General features: G+C 41.3%; 1 long non-coding RNA gene across 1 annotated transcript in view; it reads right to left on the bottom strand.

Annotated features, from left to right (window-relative positions):
- Positions 1-3,021: 3,021 nt before the first annotated feature.
- The window catches only part of LOC145547130 (uncharacterized), an 87,904-nt gene continuing 80,853 nt past the window's right edge, over positions 3,022-10,072 (bottom strand). Inside the window, exon 2 of the long non-coding RNA XR_014083553.1 lies at positions 3,022-3,493. This is a non-coding gene — a long non-coding RNA (uncharacterized LOC145547130). The remainder of the gene's footprint in view (positions 3,494-10,072) is intronic.

Below are 10,072 nucleotides of genomic sequence, written 5' to 3'. Positions count from 1 at the left end.
GCCCCAGCGCTTTATTTTTGACTCCATGCAAATTAAGTGGCACCTAGCCTCTTCATTTCCTTCTGCTTTCTGCTCCTCTGTTTCAAACTGTGCTGTATGTCTAACAGCAACATTTACTTCTGGTCTACCCTCTGCCTGTTTTGCTCTCAATTAAATATACAGGGTGATAATGACTAAACATGTAATGAAAGGAGAGAAAGCCTGAGCTATGATCACACACTTCTGGTTCTAAAAGATCTGAAACATGCAACTTCTTAAGACAGTGCCTCTAAGGAGATATTGGCACATTAACCACTGTGTCAAACATTATCATTTGCAAAGCACTTTCCAAAACATGTTATCATTTGAGCTTTCCAGCCATTCTGAGAATCAGACAGGCACAGATTGTTTTCCTCTTCTGCTGTGGGTGCATCTCAGGTCCAGAGATTTTAAATGACCAAGTCTACCTTGCTTCTTGTTTATAACAACACTGATCATTATTTGTAGTACAATATATATGGTGTTCTTACACGTTCAAACTCTTTCTGTATAATGTCACAGCATCTATAAATAGCACATTGAAGTAAAATTCAACCTTGCCAGCCCATTTTACAGCCGAAGAGCCCTCATTTCTGACAGATTAACTCATTTTTCCAAGTTCATGAAAATAGATAAGTAGCAGCTTCAAGAATTTTATTCTCTGAACTCTTTCCTTTCCTTCAGTCCTTTGGAAACTATATCGACAGTGTCTTTAATTACCTCTGAGTTTCATCAATTGGTCATCTTTTCTGAAAGAATTATTTGATAGAATCAACAAGTTAGACAACAAAGTAGAGAGGTAGTTCTATTTGTGCTTATTTCATGCCTCTTGGGAATATCAAGACATACCAAGGGAAAGATCATCTCATCAATCCAAAGAATTCTTCACATCAGTTTCATTCGTTGACAGAGAATAGTCCCCAAACCCAGATGTCATCCACTAAAGTGTTTAGATAAAGTCATTTCTGAATTGCACACAGGGATCATCCCATGTGGTTTCAAGTTACTTCAATCTGATATTTTGACTTTCACATGAACTCTATGTGTTGAAGAAATCACTGATCTGAATTTTGTGATGGCTGCTAAATGCTGATATGAGTTACAAAAATAAACCAAACATGCAAATCGGAGATTTCTATCCCAAGTTCAGGGCCTGCCAATACAGGAGATGTGGGTTTGATCCCAGGGTCAGGAAATCCCCTGGAACAAGATCTTTTCCTTTTTTTAGAGACTTTTTTTTTTAACGTGGATCATTTTTAAAGTCTTTACTGAATTTGTTACATTATTGCTTCCATTTTATGTTTTGGTTTTTTGGTCCCAAGGCATATGAGATCTTAGCTCTCCAACCAAGGATCAAAGCCACACTCCCTGTGTTACAAAATCTTAACCATTGGACCTCCAGGGAAGTCCTGGGCTGCTTTCTATAATCAGCAGACTTACCTTCTAACCATTTGAGAGTCGTTAGGCATGTGGCATTTATCCAGAATGCTCAGTGGCATAGAATAACTGTAGCTTTTGGTACAAGTCAAAGATACAATGTCAAAGATTTTTAAATGGTTTAGCAGCTCAGAAAAGAAAAAGCATCTCAATTCAACAGTGTTCCCTCCTGTTTGTGCATTTAATCCAGGTTCCTTTTTATGAGTTTCGGCTCTTGCTCAGAGAATTCTTTCTGCTGCTCTTTGTTCTGTTTATAGATATATTTTGTTGAGTCTCCAAATGAGAAAAAAAAAATTACAAAGAAGAAAAGACCATTTGCGTGTTATGATTTATTGTCAAAATGGTTATGGTGGTGAGTGGGGATTCACTCTAGTTTATGAATAATATATTTACACTATTATGTCTCCTGGTAAATTTATAAGATTGATGTTCAAAAGAAAGAGACTCTAAGCATGATGAATTGCTACCACATAAAGGTAGTCAATCTTTATCAGCTTCCAACCAAAATGAGCTGGAATGGTTGCAGAAATGCCATGAGAGCTTTGCAACTGGTGCTTTCTGCTGTATTCTTCCAGTTCTTTCAGAAAAGAGATATTAAGAATCAGACCCACATTTTGTGATAACATGGGTGGGCTCAGCCACAGTGGATGCTGGGACTTATTAATACAGAAGGAGAGGCAAAATCTACAATTCAGTTAGAAGTAGGGCTTTTGGAATAACTGAAGGGTTGACATTTCAGCAGTTGAACACACATTGTATTCAAATAGGCAGTGAATTTCATTTAGATTCAAGCTGGTGTTAAGGAAATGGATGTAAATGGAGCCAGGCAGCATCTATTTTCTGAACAGTAACTTTTTGTTGCTAGAAGGAGTATAACATTCTGGTTTCTTCATTCAAATTATGTTCCTTTAGTGCCTAAGTGACCCAAGCATGACCACAGGCCTTGGATACATCAAAGTACAAAATGAATAAGTCCTTGCCTTCAGGAAACTTACATGCTACTGGGAGGAAGATAGAAAGAAATTAATAAATAGGTAAGTAGGTAGGAGTCAGATGATGAAACTGTGCTGAAAAGTGAAGCAGGATAATAGGAATGAGGAGAGTTAGGGTGGCTAGAAGGATTTGATTTGCTTTTTTCATTTAATATTTGGAAAGACCTTATTGATTAAAAGGATATTTAAGGAAAAGCATGAAGGAAGTGAAGAAGCAAGCCATGTAGATACCCGCTAGGAACATTCCAGGTAATGGAGCAAGGACCAGAAAGGTATTGGGGGTAGAAGTAAGCTCAGTGTGTGTTTAGATGGTTGGAATGGAAACAGCATCAGAAAAGGATGCAAAGATGGACAGCAGTGCCTGCATCTGTGGGGAGCAGTGGTGACATATGGAAAGAAGGACAGACAGTAGGGAGAAACAGAGGATATCCATGTACTGAGCATTCCAGAGCACATACTGATGACCTTCTACATGCTGGGCTCTAGTGGGATTCAGAGCAACCAGATCCTTATACATATCTGTCTTGCTTCTATTCTATCTGTGCTAAATATCTTAGAAACATCAAAGAAATACCACCAAATATCAGCTTCTTTATTCAGATTCCTGGCCACGTGGCCTCACCAACCACACAGCTCACTCCAGGTCCATCTTCCTAGGACTGCCCTTCTGCTTGGAAAGTGGTTAAGCCTTTGAGCCTTCCTGCAGCTGAAACCAGATCTGCTCGTTTTCAGCTTCTCACTTGGTTCCAACTTCTATCTTCTTTCTTCAGCTTGGTCAGTTGATCAAAGATATTCTTATTAATACCCCTTCCACTCCACCACATCTTCAGAGGCTTCTTCTTTCCACCAGCTCCAGGGTCATCTCTTATTCTGTCTCCTCCTGACCTTGCAGGCTATCACAGGATGTGAGTAATACGGCATCTCTGCCCTTCAGAATCCTTCAGAAAGGGAACACCACTGCCAACTCACTGATATACATTGAGTGAGTCCCAGATGTAGGCTTTTTCACTGAAGTGGAGAAAGTGAGTTTGGAGTAGAACTTCTATCTGCCAAGGGAAGATCATAGAGGGTCATTGACAAAAGTGACTTTTGGTTTGGGCCTTGAAGGATAAGTGATATTGTAGGAGGAAGAAGGGGTAAGGTTAGGAAAATACATGCCATGCAGAAGGAGCCAATCATACAAATATCTTCTTCTGCATTCCTATTCCTGCCATTCCCCTCTTACGACATTGTACTATGGCCCAGTTTACCTATGTGTCTAACCCTGCATGATATTTATTGATAATTTTATGTGAATAACTTAAGCCCATGCCATCCTTTACTTCTGTGGCTATCCTTCCATTTGGTTGGTTGGTTGCTTCCTTGCTTCTTAGCCTGCTATGTCCAAGAATTCTTCCTGAACTGAAGCCAGCACACCTTTATACTGATGTCTTCACTGTTTGGCCCTGGGTAATACACTGTTTTCTCTAACTCTCATCTGTGTGTGCTGCCAAGGAAAGCAAAGGGAGGGCACAGAAATCTGCATTCTGGTTCTCATTCTCTCTCTTACTGACCTACGGCAAGTGCTTCGGTAAGGTAGCTCACCTGCCAAGACATGAGAGATTGGATCAAATGTCCCTTCCAAATCTGAAAAGCAAGAGTCTATGGTTTTGAGAGACAAGTCACCTTTGGGTAGGAGAATGAGTTCCCTCTGTCTTGGAGTCAGTGCCTTTCCAATGAATTAGCGGCAAATATCACTTTTGTCAGAGGTTCCTGTACAGGTTTTGGATCTACTGTTAACTTTCTACATGGCCTTGGCTAAGTCTTTTCCATACATTTATCTTTGGTTTTCCTTATCTACAAATAAGTGATAAGAATAGCCATGTCATATAGAGTGAAGTGAAGTGAAGTGAAAGTCACTCAGTCGTGTCCAACTCTTTGCGATCCCATGGACTATCAGTTCAGTTCAGTTCAGTTCAGTTGCTCAGTCATGTCCGACTCTTTGTGATCCCATGGACTATCAGTTCAGTTCAGTTCAGTTCAGTTGCTCAGTCATGTTTGACTCTTTGCGACCCCATAAATCACAGCACGCCCATGGACTATGGGGAGGATTAAATGAAATAAAGTATAGAGAGGCACCATGTATAACTTTGAGAAATGTTTGAATTACAGCCACACACAGGAAATATTCAGTACTTGTTGTTATGATGGAGCTTTTATCTGGTTGGGTTGGACATAATTGTAACTATCAGCTGACTCTCCATTGTCTGAAATGAGGGATTCTTCTGTTGCAGAGATAAATTTCAACACAGTTCAACTCAGTGGCAAGACTGCTGCTGAGCTTGCAAGCTTAAGGACATTCTGGAGAATCCATAATTAACTCAGTGTTTAGTAGAGTATCATTCATACTTAGGAATATTTAGCACAAGGACACGAAGAGCCAGACTTGCAGTTGCAATATTTAAAAAAAAAATCAATGACTTCATAAACATATCTGTAATCATTACAAGTTTTCAATAAACCATAATAAAATTTATTATTATTTCATCTATAAGACTAAATAGATTTGCAGATGGATAAGGATCAGCTCAGCTCATCTCCCATGAAACTGCCAATTCAGATCTGCCCACTGCAATATATTCAGGAGTGATTTGCTGCAAATTAGGTCAAGTGGCATCACATTACAACTTTCTGCTTAAGACACTTTCCTAATGGGTCCTGTTTCTTCCTGGGTCTTCAAAGTCTTCTTTTGTTTTTGTTCTGAATTTCAAAAGAGCTTAGGACAGTTTAAGGTAATCCAGGGAAATGAAATATAATTGATTACGGAACGTAAAGAAAAAAGAATTTCAAAGCCAGAAAATTAAAACTTGAGTAGCTTATAGTCAGGCAGAAAAAGCAGTGAAGAACATAGTGAAAGATGTATTCATTCAACATTTATTTACGTATGTTTATTTACTAAGTATTTATTGTGTTTTAGAGCTCAGACTATGAGTAAAACCTGGTACTTGCCTCTGAGATATTCCTGGTCCATCCAGAGTGACAGATTTGTGCTGGGAATGTGTATGAAGGATTTGAAGCTTGGGAAGTATTTTAGTTTTATCTGGATGCTCTAAAAAATTACCACTATCTTAGTCACTTAAAATGATGCAGATTCACTATCATGAAGGTCTGTAGGCCATAAGTCCAACATAGGTCTCTCTAGGCTAAAATAATGGAGCAGATTGGGCTACGCTGTTCTCCGGAGGCTCCAGGGGAGAATCCAGTGTCTAGAGGCTGGTCTCCTCCCTCAGCTCACAGTTCATTTCCTCCAATTTTCAAAATTCCAAGGTCAAGATTCCAAGGTTGGTTTCTCCTGAGGGCTATGAGAGATAATCTGTGCCAGGTGTCTCACCTGACTTTGGATGGTTTGTTGGCAATCTTTGGCATTCCTTGCCTTGCAGGAACATGACTCTGACCTCTGCCTCCAACTTCCCACAACTTTCTCTCACTATATGTTTGTGTCCAAATTTCCCCCATTTATAAGGGTACCAGTCATACTGGAGATTGAAGACAAAAGGAGAGGGGGACAGCAGAGGATGAGATGGTTAGATAGCATCACCAACTCAATGGACGTGGGTTTGAGCAAACTCTGGGAGATAGTGGAGGACAGAGGAACCTGGTGCGCTGCAGTGCATGGGGTTGCAAAGAGTCAGACACAACTTAGTGACTGAATAACAACAAAGTCAGACTACATTTGGAGAAGGCGATAGCACCCCACTCTAGTACTCTTGCCTGGAAAATCCCATGGACAGGGGAGCCTGGTAGGCTGCAGTCCATGGGGTCTCGAAGAGTCGGACACGACTGAACGACTTCACTTTCACTTTTCACTTTGATGCATTGGAAAAGGAAATGGCAACCCACTCCAGTGTTCTTGCCTGGAGAATTCCAGGGACAGGGGAGCCTTGTGGGCTGCCGTCTCTGGGGTTGCACAGAGTCGGACACGACTGAAGCGACTTAGCAGCAGCAGCATACTGCGTTAGGGGGCCATCGTACTCAAGTGTGACCTCATCTTAACAAGTTACATCTTCAATTACCCTGTTTTCAAATAAGGTCCTATACTGAGATTCTTGGGGATAGGATTTCAACATGTGAATTCAGAGGGACATTGTTCAAGCTCTTCCAAGACCCCTGTGGTGACACAGGGCACATCCAGGTAATCCAGAATAGTCTCTCCATCACTTAAGTAAGCAGATCCTTACTCTATCATATTTGCAAGGTAACAGGTAAGATATCTACAGGCTCTGTGGATTAGAATGTGGAGCTCTCTGGGGGGCTGTTATTCTGTCTACTATAGAAGAAGGCTTCTGGGGTCAAGTTATTATTGAAGACCAAAAGAAAGGAAAAAAAAGGGGGACTATTGTATGAAATCATGGGTGTGAAACTTCTGAAAATCATAAAGCCCTGTAGAATTTAAAGAATCTTGCATTCATTAAAAGAAAAGTTAAAAAAAGAACAAGCGGGGATTCATCAAATGAAGGAAATTTGGGGCGGAAGACATGCAGGCAGAAGGAGTCACATCCTCAGGATATTGTGGAAAACAATGGTGCATTCCACAAACCATGCAGACCTGTGCAGCCAAAAGCTTTCGTGCGCAGGCTTCATTCTCCTCAATTTCACTTGATAGGCTCCTCTTTCCATCTTAAAGCATCTTCTCCTGGTTTCTATGACACCACAGTCAGCCTATTTGCCTTTAACTGCTGTTTCTGTTCCTTCTCATCTACTCCAGGGGTGGCAAATCCAAGGTGCTGGCCAAATTTGCTTGCAGCCTCCTTTTTGTAAATAAAGTTTTCTTGGAACACAGCCATGCCCATTTGTTTCTGTCAGTGGCTGCTTCCATGACACAATAGCAGAGTTGAGGAGATGGGCAAGACAGCATGGCCTTCCGAGGTGAACGTGAAACCATGTAACTCAGATTGGGACTTGAACCCATGGTCTGGGCTTCAAACCCAGCAAAAACCCAGGCTGGGACTTGAATCTATGGTCTTTAACTGAAATCATGCACTTGGTCTCAGGACCTGATGCAGCTCTTTGATATCTCATCACAGAAAGAGTGCAGTGAGGGACAAAGTGATAGGTGAGAAGTAGATTTATTTAGAGAGAAACACACTCCACAGACAGAATGTAGGCCATCTCAGAAGGTGAGAGCAGCCCCAGGGTATTGGGGCTGTCAGATTTTATAAGGGTGGATAATTTCATAGGCTAATGAGTGGGAGGAATGTTCTAGTTATTTTGGGTAAAGGGTGGGGATGTCCATGAATTGGGCCACTGCCCACTTTTTGACCTTTATGGTCGTCCTTCGAACTGTCATGGCACCTGTGGGTGTGTCATTTAGCTCGCTGATGTGTTACAATAAGTATAAACTGAGGCTCAAGGTCTAGTGGAAGTTGACTCATTGGCCACCTTGGACCTGTTTGATTCTAATCAGTTTATGTTGTGTCCTCAGATTATGTCATCCTTTTAAAAGTTGTGTCCTGCCCCCTTCCCTCCAGTTCGAAAGTATTTATTGCCTGGCCACTTCCCTGGTGGCTCAGAGGTTAAAGCGTCTGCCTGCAATGTGGGAAACCCGGGTTCAATCCCTGGGTCGGGAAGATCCCCTGGAGAAGGAAATGGGAACCCACTCCAGTATTCTTGCCTGGAGAATCCCATGGAGAGAGGAGCCTGGTAGGCTACAGTCCATGGGGTCGCAAAGAGTCGGACACGACTGAGCAACTTCACTTTAGAGAGAAAATTTTCCAATCCCTGATCCACTTGGCAGGATTCTTCTCCTCTTTACTTTAGAGGGTCCAGAATTCAATCTTATCCATCTTCCCTTTTCTACCCACATTCTTTAAGCGAGCTTAGTCAGTTTCCTGTCTTTAACTACCATCTTGCTGACCCACCCCCTGTGAATTTCAGATACAAATATCAGCTGTCTCAACATCTCCACTTGGATAACTAATATAGGTTTTTGTTTGTTGTTCGGTTGCTAAATTGTGTCCAACTCTTTGTGACCCCATGGAATGCAGCGTGTCAGCCTCCTCTGTCCTTCACTATCTCCTGGAGTTTGCTCAGATTCATGTCCATTGAGTCGGTGATGCTATCTGGAATACGTTCACATTTTTTACTTTTACTATCCACATTAAGTAATTTTTTCATTCAATATTGCAGATACTTCTCCATGTTAACAAGTGCATGTTAGTATTTTTAAACCATGTGTAATGGCCACAGACTAGCATATTTTCTGAATATATCACAATTTTCTTAACTATTCCCCTAAAGATGAGAACCTGTTCCCTTGGTATCATCAACACCCTGTGATGATGTCCACTGCATGCATTTTCACCACTTGTATTTTTATAAGGCCAACTTTTGTTCAGTGTTCAAAATAAGGCAAGACTAATTATTGAAATATAGAAAATTTCTACCCAACTGTATACAACTGACCAGTCTGCACTACTCAGCAAGCACCTCTGTGTGCCTTAAGTCTCAGCCACCTTGGCTGTCGTGGCCTCTCTCAGGACCCTTCACTCTTTCCTCACAGCCTGGAACCAAAGATCAATCCTTGCCTTAGCAAGGCCCCACCTAGGCAGACACTGTGGGAGGTCACTTCCATTCCAGGTCACTTCCATGATGTAACAGTTTTGAATGTTTGATTATAAAACCTGTGTTACTAAGGCCTTAAAATAGATGAAAAGTTGAAATGGGTAGCCATTCCCTTCTCCAGGGGATCTTCCCAGCCCAGGGATCGAACCCAGGTCTCCTGCATTGCAGGTGGATTCTTTACCAGCTGAACCACAAGGGAAGCCCACTCATTTGGGTATGTATTGCCAAAAGTCTTCCTAAAAAATGTGTTGCAGTTGAGCATTTATATGTCCTGAGAATGGGAAGGTTATTTAATTATAACTTAACCAACACTGTGGGCTACTCTGATAGATAGCTTAGTTGGTAAAGAATCAGCCTGGAATGCAGGAGACCCTGGTTCAATTCCTGGGTTGGGAAGATCCCCCAGAGAAGGGAAAGGCTACCCACTCCAGTATTCTTGGACTTCCCTTGTGACTTGTAACAGGATGGTGTAACTTGAAACTACATTGAGGATCCAGCTTCAGGCTCATAAAGTCATCTAGCATTTTCCTACCTCACATGGTAATTTCAAAAGATGAAAACTTATGATATCTTATAATATCTACAGGAGCATTTTAAATGTCAGTAAGTATAAGCCAAATGTAAAAGACTGTCACAAAAGATTGCAATTTATAGTTGTTCTATACCAGTTTTAGGTACCGGCATCTCACTTTCAAGACCCTTCAAAATCAGACCCAAATCTACCTATTTGTATTTCCACTCTTTCCCAGCTTAGACTTTAACTCCAATTAAACAAAATGAATCACTCACTCCTACATGTACCGAGTCCATATTCCAAGTTCCGCCCCTGCACCCCACACCTCAGTTTTTACTCTCTGGTATTTTCTTTCATCTTCCCTATACTGGTAGAAGTTTTCTCAATTTTTATCCATTTGTTAAGTTCCAGCTTCAAGTTCCTTTCCTCCCACATATGCTTCTCTTTTATCTATAGTATGAGCATGTGCTGAGTTGCTTCAGTTGTGTCCAACTCTTTGAGACCCTATGGA

Source organism: Giraffa tippelskirchi, chromosome 4 (assembly GCF_054371585.1).
Source record: "Giraffa tippelskirchi isolate mGirTip1 chromosome 4, T2T-mGirTip1v1.2.pri, whole genome shotgun sequence".
In the NCBI taxonomy this organism is placed as follows: Eukaryota; Metazoa; Chordata; class Mammalia; order Artiodactyla; family Giraffidae; genus Giraffa; species Giraffa tippelskirchi.
This window is presented reverse-complemented; position numbering and strand designations above follow the sequence as displayed.